The sequence below is a fragment of the Gossypium hirsutum genome, chromosome A01 (assembly GCF_007990345.1).
Source record: "Gossypium hirsutum isolate 1008001.06 chromosome A01, Gossypium_hirsutum_v2.1, whole genome shotgun sequence".
Classification (NCBI taxonomy): Eukaryota; Viridiplantae; Streptophyta; class Magnoliopsida; order Malvales; family Malvaceae; genus Gossypium; species Gossypium hirsutum.
Window position 1 is genome coordinate 95,009,492 of NC_053424.1, and position 14,727 is coordinate 95,024,218.

Genomic DNA, 14,727 nt, shown 5'->3' on the forward strand with positions numbered 1-14,727 from the left:
ATCATGGGTTGGGTAATTTCTCTCATGTGGCTTTAGCTATCTCAAGGCATAGGCTATTACCTTGCTTTCTTGCATGAGCATGCACCCTAACCCATTTAAGGATGCATCACTATACAGTACAAACTCTTTTCTTGGTTTTGGTTGCACTAAAACTGGAGCTTCGGTCAACAAAGCATTTAGTTTCTCAAAACTCCGTTGGCACTTATCCATCCATTCGAACTTGACATCCTTTTGTAACAACCTTGTCATCGAAGCAGCTATCATAGAGAATCCATTCACAAATCTTCTGTAGTATCCAGCCAAACCCAAAAAGCTTAGAACCTCTGTCACATTCCTCGGTGGTTTCCACTCAACAATGGTCGAGATCTTACTTGGGTCAACTCTGATTCCATCTCTCGACATGATGTGTCCTAGAATCCAAATTCTTTAAGCCAAAATACACTCTTACTGAACTTGGCATATAACTGCTTATCTCTCAAGGTTTGTAAAAACATTCTCAAATGCTCCGCGTGCTCACTCTCATCACGTGAGTAAATTAGTATGTCGTTGATAAAGACCACACGAACTTATCCAAATATGACTGAAAAATGCGGTTCATCAAATCCATAAACATTGTAGGGGCATTTGTTAAATCGAAGGGCATAACAAGAAACTCGTAGTGCCCATACCTCATCCTAAATGCAGTTTTCAGTACATCTTGTTCTTTAACCCTTAGCTGGTAGTAGCCAGACCTTAAGTCGATCTTAGAAAACACAGTAGCTCCCTTCAACTGATCGAACAAATCATTGATCCTTGGCAAGGAATACTTATTCTTCATAGTCACCTTGTTGAGCTGCCTGTAGTCTATACATAACCTCATCGACCCATCTTTCTTCTTCACAAAAAGTACCGGTGCCACGAGGAAAAACTCAGTCTCACGAAACCCTTATTAGTTAACTCTTGTAGTTGAACTTTCAACTCCTTCAACTCCGTAGGATCCATTCTATATGGAGCAATCAAGATGGGTGCTGTACTGGGGACTAACTCGATTCCAAATTCAACTTCTCTCATGTGAGGCAATCCGGGCAATTCTTCCGGAAATACGTCCGTGAACTCACATACCACTGGCACTGACTTGATCTTCAATTCAGATTCTTGAGTATTCAATACAAGGGTGAGGTAAGCCTCACACCCTTTTCTTAAATATCTCTCTCCCGTCATAGACGATATCACTTCAGGCAATCCACCTAATTTACCTGGTTCAACCCGAAGAAAATTCCCGTCTTCACATTTCAGCTCAATAACTTTTCATCCAGAATCCACTACAACCCCATGAAAAGTCAACCAATCCATCCCAAGGATTACATCAAATTCATTAAACAGAAATAACATCAAGTTAGCCAAGAAACAATGACCTCTAATTGTCAAAGGGCAATTTCTACATATTAAGTTAACTAACACATGCTTGCATAATGGATTTGACACCTTTACTACACATTCTATAGACACAATTGACATTTTCATACTGGGCACTAATTTCATACAAACATAAGAATGGGTAGACCCCGGGTCAATTAAAGCAACAACAGAAATATCGTGGATAGAAAAGGTACCCGTGATCACATCGGGAGATTCTACCTCTTCACGGGCATGTATGGCATAAGTCCTTGTAGGTGCATAGCCCTTGGACCTCGCAACTGAATCTCTAGGGGCACCTCTACTGTTAGTTTCACTGCTCGAGTTCTTGTATGGTCTACCTGTAACATCCCAAATTAGGGCCTAGTCAGAACAGTGGCTTCGGGGCCACAAATTCGACGTAAGAAAATTTATTTTTATTATATTTTTATGGTTTATGATTTCACGGAATGATTTTTGAAAAAATTTTTCGAAAATTTCGACGTTTGGGCACTCAAATTGGTCAAAAGGACTAAATTGTAAAAAGTGAAAAAGTTGAGTTCTACTTGTTAGAGGTATCAAATTCTTATGAAATTTTAAATGGGATGTCCTTAAATGGTAATTAGACCATTTTATAAATTTTTGGAGAAAAATGGCCTTGGATGGATAAAATTTCAAACAAAGGCAAAAAGGGCATTTTGGTCATTTAGGGGTAAAATACATTAAAAAAATTAAAACCCAAATGTGTCCCTTTCTTCTTGCTTCAGCCGAATTTACCTAGGGAAGCCATGGTTAGGGTTTGGCCAAGCTTCCAAGCTCAATAGTAAGTGATTCTGAGCCCCGTTTTTAATGTTCTTTATATTTTTGAAATCCCGGTAACATGCTCTAGCTACTTCTACCATTATTTTGAGCTAGGGTTTGTGTTTAAAAATTTACCCATGAATGACATGCTTGTATTTTTATGTCTAATAGTAGAAAATGAGTGTTGGGTGTTTAATAAATGAATTTTACTAAGCGATTTTCAATGAAAACGTCCGGAAGGACCGTTTTGTAAAAGTTGTAAAATTGGCCATAAATGGGTGATTTAGTGGAAATTGGGGGCTATCATAGTTATGAAAAATGACCAGCATGTCATAAAACATAAGAAAATAGGATGAAGTTTAATTTCCGAGCATTGGGGAAAAAGTGAAAATATGCAAAAGTTTAGGGGTCAAAATGCAAATTTGTAAAAATATGATTTTTTTTACCCCTATGAATAATGTGACTAATTAGTAGGTTAAATTTGATATTATAGATCAAGGAAAACAAGATTCGAGCTTAGAATGAGGCTGAACAAGGTTAAGCACAAACTCGAAATAAATAGTCGTACTCGAAACCGAGGGAAGTTCATATGCCAATGATAATGCAATGATATTATTATTGTTCATACTTGAACTTAAATTGATGTGTTAACATTGTGTGATGGATATTTATTTAATTGATATGAAGATTATATATTGTAACAAATGCCAAATTATAATTATATGCAATACCATGTTTATCTTATGGACTAATGTCTAAATAAACATGGAAATGTGTTGAATTGGATGTACAATGCATGAGCAGCTATGCATAATGAGATACGTGATGAAAAGAGAAAAATCTCAGTTGAATAAAAAGGGAAAGATGGATAAACCATGGCTTACATGACTTGAGATCCTGCATGTGTTGCAGAAAAGGATTTAGCCCGGACGGGTAATCCATTGATCAAATATAGAAAGGATCTAGCCTGGATGGGTGTACCTTAAGTGATCGAGCCTCCCAAAGAATATGTGTGCATTAAGGATTTAGCCCGGACGGGTAATTTGATTGGGGTCTGAATTTAGCCTGGACTGGTAATTTAGATCCGAGCTCATTGAGAGTGCTTGTCGTTACAAAGGATTTAGGCTGGACTGGTAATCCCGACATCACTCCATGAGTTTATATTACGGGGGATTTAGCCTGGACTGGTAATCCCGTCTTAAGATGTGAGGTTCGCGGGAGTGCGCATATGAAATGATCACTTGTATGAATTGACGTGAATGGGATATCCATCGAGATTCCAAGAAATTCAAGGATATTAACATGAGAAATGAAATAAAAGGTTCTTGCCATGATACATAATGTATGTTATATGATAATATTACGATGCATGTGAGTTGTCATGTGAATGAATGATAGTTATGAGAATAATTTCTATGACAAATTTGTGATGGTTATTATCTTGTTGCACTAAGACAGATTTGGTACAGCAGCATTGGTCCGACTTTGAAAATCCTCCAAAAATTTTGGAAATTGAATTAAAGAATGAATAAAATATGGAATTAAATCTTAATGAGTCTATTTCACATAAATGAAACGGTGTAAGCAAAAGAATTTTGTGTCATGAGATATTTGAGTTCTTGTGGGACAGAGTTGGAGTGATTCCAGACTCCCCTCTCTCAACTTTGGAAATCACTAGAAATTGTAAAAAAAATAATTATGAGTTAAAATTCATATGACTAAAATCTTCAATAAGTCTACTTTTAGGATAAAGAGACAAGAACATTATCTGAGTCTCGTACTAGGAGATAAATAAATATTTGTGAAGAAACGTCAAAGCTATGAAATAGCGAAACAGGGGAGAATTTGAATAATAAACTGTACTTATTGGCTAAATCAAAAATTCTAAAAATTTTATGATAAAAAGAGATATGAGTCTAGTTTCTGGGAAAATTAATGGATATTAATTTGGAGTTCCTCAACTCAAGTTATAAATAATTTATCGACTATGACCGAGTATACAAGTTTTAACAGAATATGAATAAAAGCATAATTATAGTTATTTTACCTAAGGAAACATGTTATTATAATGCTTATTATTTTCATATGGACTTACTAAGCGTAAAGCTTACTCCCTCTTTCCATTTTTTTCTAGTTTTGACAGGTCAGCTCGGGGTTGGAGATCGTCAGATGTAGCATAACACTATCGAGCCTTTACCCTTAGAATAATGAAATGTATATGTTAAGCGTGTTCAAGTGAGTGGCATGTATAAGGACTTAGTTTTTCTATGACCGATGTTGTTGTGATTAGCCAAATGTATTGGCTTATAATGATTTGTTGTATGTAGCCATAGATGTGGCTTATAATGATTTTGGCTTGTAAGCCTATTCATCTATGATATGTGTAAATGTCTTGTGATGTGGGTATGTGTTTATGCTTGTTCACTATGTATAAGAAGTATATGACATATGTACATGGTGAATGCCTTAGGACAATTCGAGGTGGTCATGGCTATGGAATAAATGTGTGATATGGTAATAAGTTGTTAGCGCCCTGAACATGGATGTTTAATTTTAAGTTAGCATAGGACACGAGTAGGTCACATGGGCGTGCCCTATAGCCGTGTCCCAAAGTCAGTATTGAACATGGGCAGGCCACAAGGGCGTGTGCCATGGCTGTGTTTAAAAGTCAGTGTCTCCCACGGATTAAGTGCATGGGTGTGCCCCAAGCCACACGGGTGTGTGAGTAGACACGGGCGTGTGAGTCCACACGGCCCATCTACACGGGCGTGTGACACTTTGTGATAAGGAAAATTTTCTGAGGAGCCCAAAGTTTACCAAATGTTTTCGGTTTTGTCCCGAACCACCCTAATGTAGGTTATAGGCCTTGATGGCCTATATAAGGGATGATATGCATATGTTCGAAAAGTTTTAATTTTGGGCGAAATTTGGTGACCTGATTTTCTAGGTTTATGAATATTTAAGTCTGGTAATGCCTCGAGCTCTATCTCGGTGTTGGATACGGGTGAGGAGTGTTACATTTAGTGTTATCAGAGCTATGGTTTAGTCGGTTCTTGGACTAACCTAGCATATGTATGAGAGTTCATCTATACATGCCACCGATCTGTGATAGTGTGATGTCTCCCGACGTGCATGAGAGCCATTTTGTTTAGACAATGGTGCCCTCTAACCGAGCTATACCGACCATGTTTGATGGGAAGCTAAGGCATTCGTGTAAAGTACAGTTATGATGAGCTTAAAATTTGAATAATATGAATAAAAGTTCATGATATGTATGCGATAACATATGAGATGAAAGTTTAAACTGTGATGTATTTTCCCATGTTTGTTTGGCCTTTATAAAAGGTTATATGTCTGATTTGTTGGATTGAATGAATGAGATTAGTAGGCTGTCCAAAATCCATAGAATGCATACCTAAATATACTTGTTTAAATAAGATAACTGAAAAGTTCTTGTTATATGAACGTGAATAAAAGTTTGCTTGAAGTGAATGATATATTTATGAAAATGTTACTTTGATAATGAACTAGTGATATATGTATATGAGTATGAGAAACGAGTTAGGGAGGTTACAACCCCACCCCTTTACCAGAGTGGTGTTTTGTGAAGGAATTTCACAGGAATTGTATTGAATAAGTCCACAAATATGATACCAAAGGGTTCAGCTATTAAATGGTTATGAACACGATCAGAGATTAAATTGGGTTGATAAATAACGACAGGACTAGTAAGGTAAAATGTTGGGAAATCTAGTAACTGGAAATTTCTTCAGAACTGAACTTCTTTAATGAAAAGCATAATGTGAGATTTACGATGGTAGAGATACCTGAAGGAATAATGTTGAAAAGTAAGATACCAGATTATTGCAGTCTTTTTTGAGGTATTCTGTATGTTTAACTGTTCTCGATAATATTTTTATGGTTACTGCCCTACTGATAAAATCCTTGATTTATGAGAGTGCTTCCTAATCACGATGTATAAATGAAAATATTGATAGCCTGACTGGTACATAATCTGTATTGCTCTATGTCTCTCTGGCATATCATTACATTCCATCTAATGGGACTTTATGAAATAATACGCACGACGATATAAATCTATTTCTCCAAATTGATGCTCTATTCAATATACATATATGGGAAGATAAATTATCCTTATTGTATTTAATCCCAGTGGGTTGGATTGATGTATTCTTCTGGACTTCTTTTCTCTGAAGAAGTATCAAGATCCTTCACATCTTTCTTATGAACATTTTTCTGGGTCTTTCATTATGATATGGTATCTTGGATTTCTGTACCTTGGATATCTTTATCTTGGATTGCTCTGTCATGGATTTCTTTATTCTGGTTTTCTTGTTATCTTTATCTCGTAAAATTACCAATGATCACTATATCCAAGGTATGTTCTTCAACCTATGATGACTATGTCGATTATAAACGTGTTCCTAGTTTGATTATAGTAACATGATGACAACCGTATCTGGATTTCTCTAAATCTTCGTGTAAAGAACTGATATCAATAAAGGCATACATGATGAAAATCGCAGTTTCAGTTTGTATGGTGGGTTCCTTTCCTCGAGTAAGTTAATCAAAGTTAATGCATTCAATTGAGGCATTTTTTTTTATCTTGGGCTAATGCAATTGAAATGGACTTTGGTTAGTATGATAAGTGAGTTTGAATGGTTTCATGTCAGACTGTCCTATCAACTGAAAAAGAGGATATTTTAAAATGTCATTTATTGATGATTAATATCGACTCAGTGGTTCAAGTGGTATATTATTTGAAAGATTAAATAAAGTATTCGTGTCTGGAAACAATATTTTACCTCTCTTTGGGTAAAGGATAGACAGTCTGAATGAAAGTGCATATATATATCTTAGGAGACCCTGATACGATTTAAAGCTGTTCTGAATGATAAAATTTCCGTCTTGTGAAAGTTGAATGGTCTATTACATGTTATCAAAGCTTTGAATGAGCGAGAATGTTATTGACCAAAGTCCTTGAACCGATGGGGGATGTGATGAATAAAAAAATTTCTTGAATTTCGATAATGTGTTATTGAATAAATTGTGATGTGTCCTAAGTCAGTAAAGCGATGGGATGGCTAATGTATCTACTGTCTTAAAGGAAATTGAGTGTGAGATTGTGCAACTGACTTAAGTCAATTATTGCCTGATTTCTGAGAAGGGAAGAATGTGGTTACAAGTACTTGAAATAAAAATTCTGGGCTTATGCAGAGAGTTTACAAGAAAAATTACAGGAGTAATATATTGATGATTGAGTTTAGAACTTGACATTTCTAATCTTTGTCATTGGATACATGAAAGGTTATCAGGACTACTGCTAAACATCGGGTGATATCAGAACGATCTTCGTCAATAGTGATATTAGAATGGAAATGAAAACGAGATGATTATGGATGTCTTGTCAGTATTATTCTTATATTTGAAAGAGAAAAAAGATGTATGGATTTTTGGTCGACATATGATAAAATTCGCAAATCGTTTTGGTAAATGTTAAATCTGCCCAACGGATTAATGGAATCATGTATTAATGAGAGTATTAGATTTCTTGGGAAGCTAGTCCTGGTTAATTGGATTGGGATACGGACTTTCATATATCATGAGTTATTGGGAAAGCTAAATAAGACCCTGGATTTTAATGAAGGCTAAAGGAAAAGGTTCTTTAGCACTAATTATGAGATAGTAAAGATTATGAGGAACTAAACCACTCTTCTGGTAAGATTTTCTGGGACGAAAATCTTTAGAGAGAGAAGTGTAACATCCTGAATTAGGGCCTTATCAGAGCAGTGGTTTTGGGACCACAAATTTGACGTAAGAAAATTTATTTGTATTATATTTTTATGGTCTATGATTTCACAGAATGAATTCGTGAAAATTTCGTTCGAAAATTTCGACGTTTGGGCACTCAATTTGGTCAAAATGACTAAATTGTAAAAAGTGCAAAAGTTGAGTTCTACAGTTAGAGGTATCAAATTGTTATGAAATTTTAAATGGGATGTCCTTAAATGGTAATTAGACCATTGTATAACGTTTTGGACAAAAATGGCCTTGGATGTATAAAATTTCAAAGAAAGGCAAATAGGGCATTTTGGTCATTTAGGGGTAAAATACATTAAAAGACAAATTTTAAAACCCAAATGTGTCCCTTTCTTCTTACTTCAGCCGAATTTACCTAGGGCAGCCATGGTTAGGGTTTAGCCAAGCTTCCAAGCTCAATAGTAAGTGATTCTGAGCCCCGTTTTAAATGTTCTTTACATTTTTGGAATCCCGGTAACATGCTCTAGCTATTTCTACCATTATTTTGAGCTAGGGTTTGTGTTTAAAAATTTACCCATGAATACATGCTTGTATTTTGATGTCTAAAGGTAGAAAATGAGTGTTAGGTGTTTAATAAACGAATTTTACTAAGCGGTTTTCGATGAAAACGTCCGAAAGGACCGTTTTGTAAAAGTTGTAAAATTGGCCATAAATGGGTGATTTAGTGGAAATTGGGGGCTATCATAGTTATGAAAAATGACCAGCATGTCATAAAACATAAGAAAATAGGATGAAGTTTTATTTCCGAGCATTGGGGAAAAAGTGAAAATATGCAAAAGTTTTGGGGTCAAAATAAAAATTTGTAAAAGTATGATTTTTTTTTACCCCAATGAATAATGTGACTAATTAGTAGGCTAAATGTGATATTATATATCAAGGAAAATAAGATTCGAGCTTAGAACGAGGTTGAACAAGGTTAAGTACAAACTCAAAATAAATAGTCGTAGTCGAAATCGAGGTAAGCTCATATGTCAATGATAATGCAATGATATTATTATTGTTCATACTTGAACTTAAATTGATGTGTTAACATTGTGTGATGGATATTTATTTAATTGATATGAAGATTATATATTGTAACAAATGCCAAATTATAATTATATGCAATACCATGTTTATCTTATGGACTAATGTCTAAATAAACATGGAAATGTGTTGAATTGGATGTACAATGCATGAGCAGCTATGCATAATGAAATACTTGATGAAAAGAGAAAAATATCAGTTGAATAAAAAGGGAAATGCGATGGATAAACTATGGCTTACATGACTTGAGATCCTGCATGTGTTGCAGAAAAGGATTTAGCCCAGACGGGTAATCCATTGATCTCAAATATAGAAAGGATCTAGCCCGGACGGGTGTTCCTTAAGTGATCGAGCCTCCCGAAGAATATGTGTGCATTAAAGATTTACCCAGATGGCTAATCCGATTGGGGTCTGAATTTAGCCTGGACTGGTAATTCAGATCTGAGCTCATTGAGAGTGCTTGTCGTTATAAGGGATTTAGCCTGGACTCCATGAGTTTATATTACGGGGGATTTAGCCTGGACTGGTTATCCCGCCGTAAGATGTGAGGTTTGCGGGAGTGCGCATATGAAATGATCACTTGTATGAATTGACGTGAATGGGATATCCATCGAGATTCCAAGAAATTCAACAAGATTAATATGAGAAATGAAATAAAAGGTTCTTGCCATGATACATAATGTATGTTATATGATAATATTACGGTGCATGTGAGTTGTCATGTTTGGACGAGTGCAGTGCTAAATGATAGCACAGGTAAGCACTCGAAACCCATGAGCACGTGTTTGACATGTGAAATGAAATGAACTTATGATGATGGTGCAAATGAATGGATGATATTTATGAGAATAATTTCTATGCCAAATTTGTGATGGTTATTATCTTGTTGCACTAAGATAGATTTGGTACAACAGCATTACTCCGACTTTGAAAATCCTCCAAAAATTGTGGAAATTGAATTAAAGATTGAATAAAATATAGAATTAAAGCTTAATGAGTCTAGTTTCACATAAAGGAAATGGTGTAAGAAAAAGAATTCTGTATCATGAGATATTTGAGTTCTTGTGAGATAGAGTCAGAGTGATTCCAGACTCCTCTCTCTCAAATTTGGAAAATCACTAGAAATTGTAAAAAAAATAATTATGAGCTTAAATTCATATGAATGAAATCTTTAATGAGTCTAATTTTAGGAGAAAGAGATAGAAACATTATCGGAGTCTCGTACTAGAAGTTAAATAAATTTTAGTGAAAAAAGGTTGAAGCTGTCAAACAGCAAAACAGGAGAGAATTTGAATAATAAACTGTACTTATTGGCTAAACCAAAAATTCTAAAGATTTTATGATAAGAAGAGATATGAGTCTAGTTTCTGGGAAAATTAACGTATATTAATTTTGAGTTTCTCATCTCAAGTTATAAATGATTTATCGACTATGACTCGAGTAGATAGGTTGACCAGAATATGAATAAAAGCATAATTATAGTTATTTTACCTAAGGAAACATGTTATCATAATCTTATTATTTTCATATGGACTTACTAAGCGTAAAGCTTACACCCCCTTTCCATTTTTTTTCTAGTTTTGACAAGTCAGCTCGGGGTTGGATGTGACAGCCCTAAAGTGACCCTAGTCGAAAAGCGGTCTCGGGACCGCTAGACCGAGTCACCAAATTATTTGAATGTGATAATTATTGCCTAAAATATGTGAATATAAATGTGTGAAAGTTTTAAGTTTCGATTTAGTTAATTGCATGTGAATTTAGTTGATAGGACTTATGTGAGAAAATTTAGAAATGTGCTAGGCAAATGCAAGTGGCCTAATAGTGCATGTAATCAAAGGGGTGGACTTGCATGTCAATTTCCCCCCCATTTAAGTACTAGTGGCCGGCCATGACAAGGGATGATGGGCAAAACATGTCATGAAACATGTTGTGTTAATGGAAGAATAAAATAAGAAGCATGGGCAATAAACTAATAAGAAATGGAAGGAAGAAAACAAAAAAAAAGAATGTGTGTGAGTGTTCCCCCTATTGCCGTGAGTGAAGAAAAGAAAAAAAAATTTGTTCATCCTTTTTCATTTCTTTTGGCCGAAAATTCTAAGGAAGAAGGAAGGAGTTCTTGCTTCATGTTTGGTTTGGAAGAGGATTAGGAGGAGGTTTGGCCATACTTGTATCTAGATTAAGGTATGTTTGAGGTTGTGCCATGAGATTCATGCATGTTTTTAGTTGCTAGCTTGAGTTCTAATTAGCCCATGGTTCAAATCTTTGCTATGTCATGGGGATGATATTCGGCCTAGGTGGATTTTGTGTTAATGCCATTGCATGCTAAATATGAAGCTTGTTAATGATACATGTGATGGTGGATTGATGACTCTTGGATTTTCTTTTTAGCATTTTTGAGTGAGACATTAAGTTCTTTGTTTAACCATGACCAAAATTGAAATGGTATGGTGTTGTGATGTATTCGGCCATGGTATATCCATAAGTATGATTTATGCTTATTGCATGGTAGGTAAGATTTGTATTTTGGATTTATGTTCATGTTTAGTTATAACCAACTTTGAGATTCGGCTCTTGCACACATATATATATGTTTGCACATGACGTATTGGTATGACATATACAATATCTCAAGGTATATATTTACATATGATGGTGTTTCGGTTATGGAGTACATGATGGATGCGTATTGAGTTATAATATGTAATGCATTAGTTAGTAAAAGGTATGCCATTTGTGTGTGGTATTGAGTATATAATTGGCCTCAACATAGACATGCATAATCGGCCACATGAATGAGTACATAGGTTGATGTGTTGTTCGGCCATAGGTAAGCATATTGAAGGCTTTATCTTGACTTAGAAAATTCGGCTAAGGAGAGTATTAACTAATGTGTTGAGTTTGATTCATGATTCCGTACATATGTGACTTTAATGTCTAATGAATATATGTGGGCCAAGTACCTTGAGTTCCTCTTTTCGATGCTCAAATGATTAAATCAATTTATTTGTTAAATTAAGCTCAAGAGCAAAGGGGAACTAAATCCGATAAAGGGAAGGAAAAAGTGGTCGAATAGCCATCGGAATCGTTCGACAACATCCGAGGTAAGTTTTCGAGTAATGGGACTTAAATTATGATTCGATTAGATTATGTCTTAAGTAAATCAAAATCATGCTCTTGTATGTGGCTATTGAGCCGAAATTGTAAATGTGATAAGTGTCTTGTGTTTGAGCTTTGGTAATGAAAATGAAATATGAATGTGTCATGACTTATTGATATATGTGCATGGTTACTCGAATGATATCCAGGCTAAGTCCCAAAGGCTTTTGTGCTAAGCGACTACATCCGGACTAAGATCCGAAGGCATTTGTGCTAGCGACTATATCCGGGCTAAGTCCCGAAGGCATTTATGCTAGTGACCATATCCGGGTTAAGACCTGAAGGCCTTGTGCGAGTGGTTATATCCGGCTAAACCCCGAAGATGCTTGATTTGGGAATGAGCGATCTTGCTGTAAAAATTTAAATTAATACGCTCGTAAAATCCCAGCGATGTGGTATGTTTCGTGTGTGCCTTGAATTAGTTGATCCCTTACAAATCTGTATTCGCTCAGTCGATAAATGAGCTACCGGCCTTTGGCTAAGTTGATCTTTTGTGTATGAACATAAGGGTTGGTAATGTGAAGTAAGTATGATATTGAGAATTTGTGCATATGAAATTATCCGTTTAGCTATATGAATGCTATACTTTTGTTGTGCTGGAATCCCTTGCTCAAAACTTACTAAGCATAAATTGCTTACTCCGTTTCTTTGTTTCTCTGTTTTATAGATTTTGGCTCGTCAGCTATCGGACTCGGGATTTTTGGAAGTCGAAGTCTCCCACACTATCAAAGCCTCCTTTTGGTACAATTTTGGTTGAACTTTGAAATGGCATGTATAGGACTACCCTTCTTGTTGTTGGTCATGTACCCATGGATTTTGTGTAAATTTGGATAGCCATGCGAAAATGGCTTATATACGTTTTTAGCATAGTACTATAATCGTTTTGTATGTTGATCACTAAGAGGTATGGAAATGTTTGGAAACGATTAGCCATTGGAATGGTTAATCATGATTATACTTTGTGCTATGTATGCAAAAAAAAAAGGGCTAATTGAATAATGGAAACTATGAAATAGGTAAAGTCTACCTTAAAGGCAGATGCTAACAGCAGCAGCGATGTGGATGTGAAAAATCACTGAAAATAGTAGGAATTGAATTAAATAGTGAATAAATTATGTAAATTAACCTTGATGAATCTACTTTCATATGGAAGAAACGAAACAGTCATATGAGTTGTATGTTAAGAGATATTTAGGCTTTCGTGAAACAGGGCCAGAACGGTTTCTGGATTCCCTGTTCCGACTTTGGAAATTAATTATAAATTAACCAGAGATAATTAGGAGTCATACCATATATGTATTGATTCCTCTTTGAGTCTAGTTTCTATAGAAATAAACGGCATCAGTATTGAAGCCCTGTACAGGGAGATATCCGAGTCGTAATGCGAGAAGGTCAGTGTAGTCGATCCCTGTAACATGGGAGATTTTAACTAATAAACTGTACTAATTGGCCCGACCAAAAATTATAGAAAAAAAAATTGTAGATGCATATATGAGTCTAGTTTTAGGGAAAAATCACAAAACTGATTTTCGAGTTGTGGAACTCAAGATATGATTTTTAAGGTGACAGCGACACAGTTAGCCAGCTGTCTGGAAATTTTTAAAATGAACTGTGCAAGTAAATGAACTAAGTCGGTCAGCACCTCATGTTCGACTCCGGCAACGGTCTCGGGCACGGGGTGTTACAATTTTATTGGTATCAGAGCACGGTTTAGTCGATTCTAGGACTACCGTAATACGTTTGGGTCTAGCTATACATGCCATTTTGTGATTATTTGATAGTGTGGTGATTTCTGACAATTGAAAATGTGTTTATTTATAGTAATGGATCCCGATCCCGACCGAGCGGTAGCTGATGATCTTGAGAGTGTGGCGCCTGCTCCCGCACAAGGGACAGCTCCGACGAACTGTCAACCGATTGCTAGCAATCCGAATGATGAGGCTAGGCAAGCTTTTTATAGCGTGATGAATGATTGGTTCAACCAATACATTCGAACTAATACGCCTGTTCCACAACCTCCATTCCCGACTAATACAACCCCCGCACCTACAATACCTCCGGTAACTGACCAAAAAGTTCAAATAAGCCCCCAGTTGATAGAATCCGAAAACATGGGGCTACTGAATTTAAAGCTACGGATAGCGACGATGCCGAGCAAGCTGAATTTTGGTTGGACAACACTATCCGGGTACTCGATGAGCTATCTTGTACACCCGATGAATGCCTAAAGTGTACTATCTCCTTGCTACGCGATTCTGCCTACTATTGGTGAGTACTCTGACTTCTGTTGTGCCCCGAGAGCAAGTAACTTGGGAGTTTTTCCAAACTGAGTTTCGGAAAAAGTATATCAGTCAGAGATTTGTTGATAAAAAACGGAAGGAATTTCTTGAGCTTAAGCAAGGTTCTATGTCAGTTACTGATTACGAGCGAAAATTTGTTAGACTTAGTAGATACGCTTGGGAATGTGTTTCGTCCGAGGCTATCATGTGTAAACACTTCGAGGATGGGCTGAATGAAGATATAAAAATG